Source organism: Dasypus novemcinctus, chromosome Y (assembly GCF_030445035.2).
Source record: "Dasypus novemcinctus isolate mDasNov1 chromosome Y, mDasNov1.1.hap2, whole genome shotgun sequence".
Taxonomy (NCBI): Eukaryota; Metazoa; Chordata; class Mammalia; order Cingulata; family Dasypodidae; genus Dasypus; species Dasypus novemcinctus.
This window is the reverse complement of record NC_092216.1, coordinates 11,364,340-11,377,377: the sequence shown is the minus strand read 5'-3', so window position 1 is coordinate 11,377,377 and position 13,038 is coordinate 11,364,340. Positions and strand designations below refer to the sequence as shown.

The 13,038-nt window shown below is 34.5% G+C and overlaps 1 pseudogene; it reads right to left on the bottom strand.

Annotated features, from left to right (window-relative positions):
• Positions 1–3,147: 3,147 nt before the first annotated feature.
• Positions 3,148–13,038, bottom strand: part of LOC139438245 (eukaryotic translation initiation factor 5 pseudogene) — a 144,461-nt pseudogene continuing 134,570 nt past the window's right edge.

Genomic DNA, 13,038 nt, shown 5'->3' with positions numbered 1-13,038 from the left:
AGATATTCAACATAAAAATGCCTATCTCAACCAATTGTAAACATACAATTTAGTGGAATTAATCACATTAAAAATGTTGTGCTCCAACAGTAACATTGCACCTGTTATACATGAACTTTCTATTTTGCTTTCTCCATGATTCTGCCCTAAGAAACCATGATCTGCTTTATGTCCTATAAATTTGCATATTCCAACTATTTCAGATGAGTGGAATAATAAACTTTCTGTCCATTTGTTTCTTACATATTCCATTCAACATCAATGACTTCAAGATTCAATCATATTGTAGCATACAGAACTTTATTCCTTTATATGACCAAAATCATTCCATTATGTGTATATACTATATTTTGAATACTCATTTACCCATTGATGAATACTTGGGCTGCTTCCACCTTCTGTCTATGGTGAATAGTGCTTCTGAACACTTGAGCAAATTTCTGTCTGAGTCCTTGATTTCAATGTCTTTAGATAGGTACCAATACATCAGATTCTAGGGTTATATGTTAATTCTATGTTCTCTCAGTTTGAGGATCTGTCAAACTGATTTCCATAGTAGAGCCATCATTTTACAAATCCATCCACAATAAGTTACATTTTTTCACATTATCATCAAACTTTTTCTTTCTTTTTTTTTTATATCAGTCATCCTAGTAGATTTGAAGTGGTATTTTGTGATGTTTTTCACTTGATTTCTATGATAACCAATGATGTTAGCATATTTTTATGTGCATATTGACCATTGGTTTATTTTCATTAGAGAAATATCTTTTCAGTCTCTTTGTTCCCTTTTTTTAAAAAAATAATTCAACTACAACTTGAATTATCTTTTTCTTTAAAGATTTATTTACTTATTTATAAATAAATAAATATTTATTTATATATATTAATTTATATTATATTATATTATATCCCCGCCACCCCCCTGTGGTTGTCTGTTCTCTGTGTCTATTTCCTGTGTCTTCTTTGTCTGCTTCTGTTGTCAGTGGCACAGGAATCTGTGTTTCTTTTCGTTGCATCATTTTGTTGTACCATCTCTCTGTGTGTGCGGCACCATTCCTGGGGAGGCTGCACTTTCTTTCATGCTTGGCAGCTCTCTTTACGAGGAGCACTTATTATGCATGGGACTCCCCTACGAGGGGACATCCTGTATGGCACTGCACTCCTTGCACACATCAGCACTGCACGTGGGCCAGCTCCACATAGGTCAAGGAGGCCCGGGGTTTGAACTGTGGACCTCCCATGTAGTAGACGGATGCCCAAACCACTGGGCCATGTCCGCCACCTCTTTGCCCCTTTTTAAATTGGTTCTTTTTTGTTTTTCAATAGTGGAAGTTCTTCATGTATTCTGGATATTAAACTCTTATCAGATATAGGTTAGCTATTATTTTCTCCCATTCAGTAGGCTGACTTTTAACTTCTTGGATTATCCTCTGATGTATAAAAGTTTTTAATTGGATGAAGTCCATTTTATCTATTTTCCTTTTGTTGTTCATGTTTTTGGCACCATACATAAAAAATCAATACTGCATTCAAGTTATTGAAGGTTCTTCCTTTGATGTCTATTAGGAGTTTTATGCTTGTAGCCATTATTGTGAAAAGAGGCCCAACTTAACTGTTTTACACATGAATACCTAGATTTCCCAAAACCATTTTTGTGAAGACTGTTCTTTCACCAATTAATTTACATGGAAGTCTTCTTAAAAACGGATTGGCCATTGATACATGTTTTCCTTTCTAAATTCTCAATTCTATTCCACTGACCTATAGGGCTATCTTTATAGCAGTACCTTCATTTATTTGTTTGTTTGTTTGTTTTAGCATAGATGCACATCACATTGTTTTGATTACTGTTGTTTTATGGTAGGTTTTGAAATGGGGAAGTGTGAGACCTCCAACTGTGATGTTCTTTTACAGTGTTCATTTGGCTATTTGGAGCTCTTTTTGTTCCATGTGAGTTTTAGGATCATTTTTCCATTTCTGCAAATAAGGAGGCTGGATTTTGAGAGAGATTCCATTGACTTTCAAGATTTCCTTGGCTGATAGAGATATCCTATTAATGTTGTTTTTCTATCCTTGAGCATGTGTTGTCATAACATTTTTTAGATCACCTTTAATTTTTCAAGAGTATTTTATAGATTTCAGTGTGCAAGTCCCTTATCACCTTGATTAAATTTAAGTGTAGGTATTTCATTCTTTTACAATCTTTTAAGAACAGAGTTTTGGAATATTCTTTGTATGTATATAAACAATTCATCTGGGGGAATTAATTTTGTTGCCTTCAACCTTGATTTTTTTTTTTTTTTTTTTTGCTCTAGCAGTTTTCCTATGGATTTGGGGGCGGCGGTTCTACATAAAAGATCATATTATCTGTTAACTAAAGTAATTTTATTCCTGCTTTGGGAATATGAATGCCTATGATTTCATTTTCTTTCCTTGCTGTTCTGGCTGGCACTTCCAGGACAATATTGAATAACAATGCTGAAAGCATGTATCCTTGTTTTAGGTAGAAAACTTCCAACCTTTCAACATTGAGTTTGATTTTAGCTATGGGTTCATTTGATTTTTAATTTTAACATTGTTTTAATCAAGAAACATAGTTGTTTGAAAAACAGGATATTTTTAAGACAGTTGAACAAAGCAAAGGGAAGAATTACTCCATTAGGATCAGCTGAATTAAGGTAATTAATTACAACTTAGTTTAGGACTATATTCTGTTGAAGAACTTTTCCCAGTCTCAGTCAACATCTAAAAATACCATATCTACTGGGCTCCTAGAATCCTACCAAGATTCTGCAATAGATAAAAAGGAGCCAATTATCTCAGCTAAGTCATTTGGAGCTGAAACTCTGAAGAATGACCAAAAATTTTTTTAAACTTTTAATAATTATATAAATGTCATTCATGAGTCCATCACTAGCTTTTCAAAAAGAAACATGCTATAAATAATCAAACTACATTTGCCCACAATCTGTATGGACTTCCTAGATGTGTCATTGGTTTAATTACAGACTAGCCACAGTAAAATATTTTTAGTATAAAGTGTAACATGATGTTAAGACATTTTAGCTTTTGCACATTCTTGTATTTCTGATAATGCAAAAATTTTGTAGTATTACGTTGTTAAGCTAGGTTGCATCTATCATTTTAAATGGTAACAATATCAATGTCATCCACTTTATCGTGAGACTTCACAGTTCAACTTCTGGTACACTGGTCTTCAAATATACCGCCTCTATGTTCTCATCTTCTTCCTCTTCACCACCAAAAATTCCTCCTCTGCTTTCTTCAACCATTTTATAAGTGGTTATGCTTTGACATGAATCTCTTTGGCAAGTTATTTTGAGACTTAATTTGAGAGCGCTTTTCTCGTCAGCTGATGATGAACTCTTCTTCCAAAGGTCTGCATCATACATCTCCTTCAAGATACATGGAATCTTGGATATGAGCTGATCTTGACACATGACTATCATGCACTCCAAACCAAGAAGGCACCACTGAGACTTTTTGTTGTTATGGAAAAATCACAGGAAATGGTACCTGTATTTCTTAATTTGCTTCCTAACCTTCTCACTAAAAAGAACTTCAGTCAAGACAAGAGGGCCCATGTCTTTTACATCCAGTCTTTCTACTTCAGCAATAATTTGTCAGATGAGTCAATAACATCATCTTTCTTTTTCTTAACAAAATCAAACAGAATGTTGACCTTATCTTCAATGGTCAAAACTTTTGCATTGTCACTGATTTCATCCATTCTGCACCTTCGAGCTTCCCCAGCTGTATCCTTCTCCCTTCATCTTCCTCCTCTTCCACAGCATGTGGAAATGGACTGATATCATTTGGTGGTGGTGGGGTGGGGACTCAATGGCCTACTGACAATCAAAGTCTTAATCATAATTTAATCAAGTGAAACCTCTAAATCCAATCCTATCTAAATATGCCCATAGGAACAGCCCATTTCACAAACATAATCCATTATCTATTTTTGGAATTCATAAACTGCATCAAACTGCTACACCATTCAACATGTCTTGTAGATTATTCACCTCATGAGATCCATTGATAATATAATGGTCATTCTTATTTTTTTTAAGATTTATTTATTTTATTTATTTCTCTCCCCTTCTCCCCTGCCTCAGTTGTCTGTTCTCTGTGTCTATTTGCTGCATCTTCTTTGTCACTTCTGTTGTTGTCAGCAGCACAGGAATCTGTGTTTCTTTTTGCTGCGTCATCTTGTGTCAGCTCTCCATGTGTGTGATGCCATTCCTGGGCAGGCTGCACTTTCTTTCGCACTAGACGGCTCTCCTTATGGGGCACACTCCCTGCACGTGGGGCACCCCTACACAGGCCAGCTCTACACGGGTCAAGGAGGCCTAGGGTTTGAACCGCGGACCTCCTATGTGGTAGACAGACACCCTAACCGATGGGCCAAGTCTGCTTCCCATAATGGTCATTCTTAATATCAAACTGTGCTCCCAGCTTACAACCAAATATTTGAATGGATGCATTGGAGGCCAATTAAATAAGTGCCTTGCAAGGTCAACCATGTTGACTATAATTGACTTGATTCCATTTCCTTTGCCCTCAACCTTGGCACTCAGAAGAGGTGTCTTCTATAATAGAACTGGTCTGACATACTGCGGTTGACAATGACAGATTTTTTGGCTTATTAGTGGTTTTATCAGTAAGATACATAGATCTTTGCAACTTTTTGGTATCTTCTACCTGGAGAAGGGATAACATAAACAACTGCAAGAGTTCTCAGTCTCTGACAGAAAACAAATTTCACCAGTGGGACTGTGTCTTGCTTATATGCTATGTTTCCCCAATACAGGTATCAGTGACTGTTTATTTGTTTTCCTCAAATAAAAGCATAAACCCAATACTGTTTGTCTACGACTGGGGTGAAGTGAGGTGCATTGTCAACCCAAGTCTGAATTGTCAGTGGAGGAGCAGGCCGAGGCACACCTAAGTAGCTGTGGGCCAGGTGCACTTGCTAAGCAGTGGGAGGGAATGATTACCTCTCAGTTTATTCTGTTGGGGGTTCACTGGGATTTTTGAATGTGTGAGTTCACATCTTTCATTAAATTTGGGAAGTGTTCTGTTGTTTTGCTTTGACTACTCTTCTGTCTCTCACTTGTTTTGTTCTTTTTGTATTCCGTCAGTATGCATATTTGTATACTTGATAGTGTCCTCAGATCTCTTAGGCTCTGTTAACTCTATTGTATTCCTTTTTACTTTTTGTTCCTCAGCTTGAATCATATTAATTGACTTGCCTTCAAGTTTACTAGCTATTTCTTCTGTTAAAGCCTCTTGACATTGAAACCTTCTAGAAAATATTTCAGTTATTGTAGTCTACAGTATTTCTGTCTGGCTCCTTTTGAGGGCAGGGAGAGGGAGGAAGAGATGGGCTATGGGGGAATTTTGGGGACTTGAAGTTGTCCTAAATGATATTGTAGGGACAGATGCTGGACATTATATATCCTGCCATAACCCACTGAATGGACTGGGGGAGAGTATAAACTACAATGTAAACTATAATCCATGTGGTGCAGCAGTGCTCCAAAATGTATTCACCAAATGCACTGAGTGTGCCACAATGATGAAAAAGGTTGTTGATGTGGGAGGAGTGGGATGGGACATGGGGTATATGGGAACCTCTTATATTTTTTTAATGTAATAATTTTTGTGATCTATGTATCTTTTTAAAAAAAGGCAATAAAATTTTTTAAAGACAAAAAAAAATAGTCTTTGTCTTTATTGAGATTCTCATACTCTATACATTGCTGTCCAGATATCCTTTAGTTCTTTTATTGTATTTAACTTAATTTCCTTGAGCATACTAAGGATCATTTTTTAAAAATTTACTGGTATGTCCAAAATCTAGTCTTTTTGATGGTTTCTGGATTTTCATCTTATTCCTTTGGGCAGATGATGATATCCCATTATTTTGTTTGTCTTGTTATCTTTTGTTGCACTGTACATTTTAGAATTTAAAAGTGTTAACTCTATGATTTAGTTTTTAAGTTGTCTATTCCTTAGCTTTGAATATTAGCTTTAGTGATATTACAGTGATATCCTTCATTTTCAGAAGCTAACAAAAACAATCCAATGTAAAAACACCTTACACAGTCTTTGCAAATTGGCTGTATTAGCTAGTGCTCTCTTTCAGATTTTAACCCCTCTATCAAGAAAGTCAGTTTGAAGTAAATGTGAAGCTTTAGGTCCTTTCCTTCTTTTCCTGAGACTGCCTCTTGTCTTTGGCTTGGGCTTGCTCAAGGCTTTTAGAATTCCCTTTTGATATGGAATCTGAATGCCTTTCTACCCTCTATGTCTCCTCCTGGGTGCCCTATTTTATGATATAGAGCAGGTTAACCTTTTCCCTAGGCCCTTTGACTTATTTGATTCTTACTCTTTTATCTGTCTGCAAGATGCTTCTGCCTGCCATTTAGGCACAAAGTAAGTGAGCCAAAAACAAGTTTCTTGCTTCAGGTTGCTGCTAGAGCTTGGCACTGACATATAGACTCTATATTATATTATAGTGGTTACTATATTCCCTCCACAGCATGTATAAGGCCTTGCAAAGAAACTACAGGCAAGACAATGCCATGCTGGGTTGAGGTTAGTTGAGTGGCAAAGGTGTGCAGAGATTCTCCTACCATTTTTTAAAAGCTGTTTTGTTAATTTATCAATCACCCAGTTATTGCAAACTTTCACTGTTTAACGAAGTTTCGGGAATAATGGATTTGCCAGTTTTTCTGGCTTTTCAAAGATTCTGTCAGAGATTAACACCCAGGAGCATTTTACACCACTGTCTTGGTTGTCAGTAGCTCTGCCCAATTGATTTTTGATAAAGGTCACATTCCCACTTAATAAATGATGCTGGTAAAACAGGATATTTATAAGCCAAACCATTAAATTGGTTACTTGCTTCATATCATTTCTAAATATTAGCTCAAAATGCAACAAAGATATAAACATAAGAAACTAATCCATAAAACTGTTAGATAAAACATAGGGGGAAATGTGGGGTTGATTTTAGTCAATGTTTCTTTGTCTTTATTCTAAAGTTTATGCATGAAAAAATAGATAAACTGAGCTATGTCAGTAAAAAAAGTTTTGGTGATGAATGATGGTAAAGGAAACACAGTACTGTGACTGTAACTAATACCACTGAAACTTATAGTTCATGTCTGTTAAAATGAGTGTATGTTTTAATTATGTTACAAGAATAAAAGGTATAAAAGTTATAGAACTGGAGAACACAGTCAACCATAATTTGTACTATAGTTAATAGTATAATAATAATTATTATAATAACATTGTTTCACCAATTTTACATTCTTCCAAAGTATTAAAATAGGAAAAACTGTGATAGTTATTACATGGGAACTCTGTCTTTCTCCATTATTTTCTGCAAATTTACAACTTCTCAAATGAAATAAATAATAATTAAATGGACATCTTAAATTCAGACACAGCGATAGTTTGACAAAAAGGGCTGAAAAATATAATGGATAAGTTGAACACGGTGATCTACTAATATTTGACAAAATAGACTTTAAGTTAAAACTGTAAAGGGACAAATAATCATCTAAAATTGTCAAAAAATTCCAGTCATCAAAAATATACAGCAATTATAAACATATATGCACCAAAGATCAATGTCTCAAAAGATATGGAGCAAATATCGAGAGATATGAAGGAAGAAAAAGGTGGTTCTAGATTAGCAGTAGGAGTCTTCAATATACATCCTTCAATAATGAATAGAACATCTAGATCAATAAAAAGATGGGAATAAAAATCATGAACAAAAATACAAATCAAATATCCCTATATGTAACTACAGAATTCATCACCAATTGTAGGCAGAAGAAATTTTTCTTAAGTGTTCATGGATCATTGTTTAGGATAGATCTCATTTCATCACAAAACTATTCTAAAAAGTGTAAACATTTTAAATCACACAAAGTACCATTTCCAACCATTTGGAAAAAGAAAGAAATAAATGAAAAGGTAGGAGTGAAAATTCACATATTGTGAATATTAAACACGACCTTAAGCAACAAATATACCAAAGAAGATATTATAAAGAAATGAAATTTTTTAAAAATACAAATTTATGGTATGCATAAAAGGCACTGTTCAGAAGGAAATGTGTATCTGTAAATTCTACATTAAAAAAGAATGTAGATATCAATATAGTATAAACTAATACCTACAGGAATAAGAAAAGACTAAATAAAACTGAAATTGAGAATAAAGAACAAATAATAAAGATTACAGTGAAAATATAGAAAATAAAAAATAAAGAATAAAGATAAGAGAAATAATTTTAAGAAGTGATTCTTTGAAAATATAGAATTGATAAAATTTTAGCTAGACCAAATAAAGATAGGGCATAAATATCAGAATTTGGAGCAAGGATATTACTTAAGACTGTAGAGAAAATAAGAGATTTTAATTTGGATGCTATGAATAATTTTACCCCAAAATTAAATAACCTAGATGAAATGGACAAATTCCTAAAACACACAAATTGCCTAAATGGCTCAAAAGACCTCAATAGATAAATATCAAGCAGAGATTGAATCAGCTATTAGAAAAAGGACAACTTTCCAAAAGAATACCCAGGACCAAATGGATTTAATTTTTGCTTTAGTTTGTTAAAGACTGCCAATGCAAAAACTCAATATTGGGTCTTACAACAGGGACTTTAATTAATTAATTAATTAATTTTTCCAAATTCTACTCAATTTATTCATTTTTAAAAAAATATTACATTCAAAAAATATGAAGTCCCCATTCACCCCCACTGCCCCCACCCCATCACTCCCCTGTGGGGACTTTAATTTAAAAGCTTACAGTTTTGAGGTCATGGAAGTACCCAAATCAAGATATCATTAGGAAATATTTTCTCTCTGGAGTGTAGCTATGGGTGAGCAAGCACGTGACAGTGTCTGTTCATCTCTCCCCTCTCCTCCAGGTCTCATTGCTTTCAGCTTCTGGCTGAAGTGACTTTCTCTCAGTTTCTGGAGACTTCTGGGTGAGTTTCTGTCTCTGCAGTTTTTTTTTTTTCCTGTCTGCAACTTTTATTTCTCATTTACAAAGGATTCCAGTAAGAGGATTAAGACCCACGCTGGAGTCACACAATTAATGAAAGACTCTTAACTGAAGTAATTTAATCAAAAGCACTCACCTACAACAGATAAACATACATAGGAATGGATTAGCTTCAAGAATAGGATTTTCTGGGGAACATGAAAGGTGCACTCTGCCACAGAGATGAATCTACCAAACATTCAAAGAAAAATTAATACCAATCTTGTTCAAACACTTCACTGAAACTGAAGGGGATTTAATAACCCTAACTCATTATATGAGAGCAATATGTCCATATTACCAAAGTCAGATAATATCATAAGAAAATAATGTTAAAGACCAATATATCTTGTGAACATAGATACAAAAATCCTCCAAAAATACTAGCAATCTGAATCCAATAGGACATTGAAGAATTATTCACCATTATCACTTAAGAATTATCTCAGGCAGGCAAGGGTATTTCAGCATATATGAATGATTTAATGCCATATATTACACTAGTAGAATGAAGGAGTAAAACCCTACCATGCTCTCAAGATGTAGAAAAGGCATTTGACAAAATCCAGCGATGATTCTTTATAAATACACTTAGGGAACTGTTAGTAAAATGAAACTTGCTCAGCATGATATAGGGTACATACAAAAAGTCTACAGTAACATCATATCAATGATGAATAACTGGAAAATTTTCTTTTAAGATCATTTGTGAGACAAGGGATACCCACTGTCCCCAGTTTTTCAATATTGTACTGTAAGTTCTATCCAGTTAAATAGACATGGAAAAGAAATAAAACACATACATCTGTTTTTTTCTATCTGTCCCCTCAGGACCTGTAGTGCCCACTGCCTCCACATCAATGATAAAAGTTCTTCCATTACTAAAATCACAATAAGTCTATTGTAGAATAACGGCAAGTCTAGTCTATCTTTCATTCCCCAATCCCAAGGATTCTGGACTGCTAATGCCCACTTCCCCTCTAATTTATAGGGGACTTAGATCCTATGGGGCAGATAGATAGGACTATCTTGCTTGCAGTTGCAGATGCTCACACTTTGGGGAATGAGAATTGTCCTTAATGACATTGCTATAACAGATACAGGCCACTATATATCTTGTCGTATCTTACTAAATTGTGTGGGAGAGTGTACTAATCACAATGTACTACCCACACTTAGTTGTCATGCTCCAATTACTAACCCACACTTAGTTGTAATGCCCCAAAATGTGTTCATCAATTGTAACAAATGTACCACAGTAATGAAGGATGTTGTTAATATGGGAAAACGTGGAAGAGGGAGGGAGTGGGGCATATGGGAATCCCACATATTTTTTATGTAAGATTTATGTAATCTAAGTATTGAGAGAGAAAGAGAGAGGCCATTGTGGAGGGCTGCCACATGGTAGCACATGCAAGTAAATTATTGTGAATTAAATGAATTAAATGAAGTAAGGAAGAGGGAAGAAGAGATATGATGTGGGGACATTTTCAGGACTTGGAGTTGTCCTGGGTGTTATTGCAGGGACAGATGCTGGACATTGTATGTCCTGTCATAGCCCACTGGGTGGACTGGGGGAGAGTGTAAACTACAATGTAAACCACTATCCATGTGGTGCAGCAGTGCTCCAAAATGTATTCACCAAATACAATGACTATGCCACAATGATGAAAGAGGTTGTTGATGTGGGAAGAGTGGGGTGAGGGGTTTGGGGGTATATGGGGACCTCATTTTTTTTAATGTAACATTAAAAAATAAAAAAAATTAAAAAATGAAGTGAGGACAACTGATATATGCAGCAGTTCCTCCCCCCACCCAAAATACAATTTCAGAAGGAAAGGAAGAAGACTTTCTTTATTTTCAGATGACAGGATTTTTGAAAATCATAAAAATCCACAACAAATATATTAAAGATAATAAGCTAACAAGTGGTGAAAAATCACCACTTAATAAACAAGGAGGAAATACACAAGAATTAAATTGTTTGTAATGACAGAATCAAGTTTCTAGAAAAAAATTTACCCAAGGATGTAAAAGTACTTATGCTCAAAAAACTAAAAATCAGTAAAAGAAATCAAAGACATATATATGGAAGGACTTTCTATGTTAATTGATTGGAAGACTGAATGCTATTAAGAAGATGTCAATTATTCCCTTAGTAATTTACAGTTTCAAAATAATCCCAATCCAATTTCCAACAGCTTTCTTGGCAGAAATGGGAAAGCCGGTCATCAAACTTATTGAAAAAATACTTAAAAGAATCACAACTATCTAGACAAAAAATGACAAAATTGGAGGATTCATGCCTTCTGATTTTTAAACTGAATGTAAAGCTATAGTAATAATAGTATGTTACTGGTGAAAGGACAGAAATATAGATTAATGGAATTGAATCAAAAGTCCATAGATAAGCCCTCACATGAATGGCCAATTGATTTTTGACAAAGGTGCTAAAAATTATTGAAGAATATTCTCTTCAACAAACATGGATGGGAGAACAATCATGAAATATCATTATAAACCACTAGAATGACAGCAATTAAGAAATGGAAATTAATAAGCATTGAAGAGTATGTGAAAATATAGGGGCATTATTTCATGGTTGGTGAGAATGTAAATGCTGCAGCTGCTGTGACAGAACTTTAACCTCAGTAGGTTAAACATACAATTAACATGACATGGCAATACCCATCCGGGAATAGACGAAAAATAATTGAAAGAAAGTGCTTAAACAGATATTTACATAGTAGCCCAAGTGTACATCAAATGATGAATGGATAAACAAAATGTGGTTGGTATATACATACAATGGGATATTATTCAGTCTGTAAGAAAGGAATTTTTGATAGATGTTACAATATGGATAAATCTTGAAGACACCATGTTGAGTGAAATAATCTTGACAAAAAAGAAAAACATTGTTTGATCTCATTGATATGAAATAATTAGAATAAGCAAATTTATACAGCCAGAAACAAAAAATAGAGTTTCCAAAGTTCTAGGATGGAGGTAGAAAATGGGGAGTTAATGCTTACTGAGTACAGAGTCCCTGTTTGGGTTGTAGGAAAATTTTTCACAGTGCATGGTGGTGATGGCAGCACAACATTATGAATTCAATTAATAAGACTGAATATACTTTAATGTGGTTAAATTTGGGTTGTACATATATTAGCAGAATTAAAATTTAAAACCAAACATAGGGCTGTACAATAGAAGCAGTTAATGCTAATGTAAATTATGAACTACAGTTAAAACTATGATTATAATAATATGATTCCTTTATTATAACAAACATACCATAGTAGAGCAAAGAATAGTACAAAAACTGTGTGTGTGAGACAGAATATATAATAGAAGAATGCTGAATTTCCTGTATGATGTTTCTGTAAACTTACAACTTCTCAAATAAAATAAAGAAAAAGATATTTGGACATTTTGATGGTTAGGCTAATGCATCAACTTGGCCAGGCACTGGTGCTAGTTGTCTCGTCAAGCAAGCACTGGACTAATTGTAATAAAGGACATCTCATGGACTTTAATAATCAGAGAGTTGATTGCCCAGATGGCTGGTTACATCTACAATCAACTAAAAAGATTGCCATAAGCAATGAATGAAAGGAGAAGTGATTTCAGCATTTGGAAAGAGGATTCAGTTCTCTGCTTCACAAGGCCAGCTTCTCCTGGGAACCTTCATTGGACCTGCTGGTTTGAAGGTGGTCCTGTGGAACTTGGACTTGTGCATTCCCAAGGTCACATGGAAGAATTTTATAAAATCTCATATTATTTACAGAGATCTACTGTCAACTCTGTTTCCCTAGGGAACCCTGATAAATACAGACATATATGTGAAGGTTTATTTCTGAACACTGAATTACATTCCCTTGGTCTTTCTTTTGCCAGTACCAATCTAATAGTATTAATGCAGCTTTGTGATAA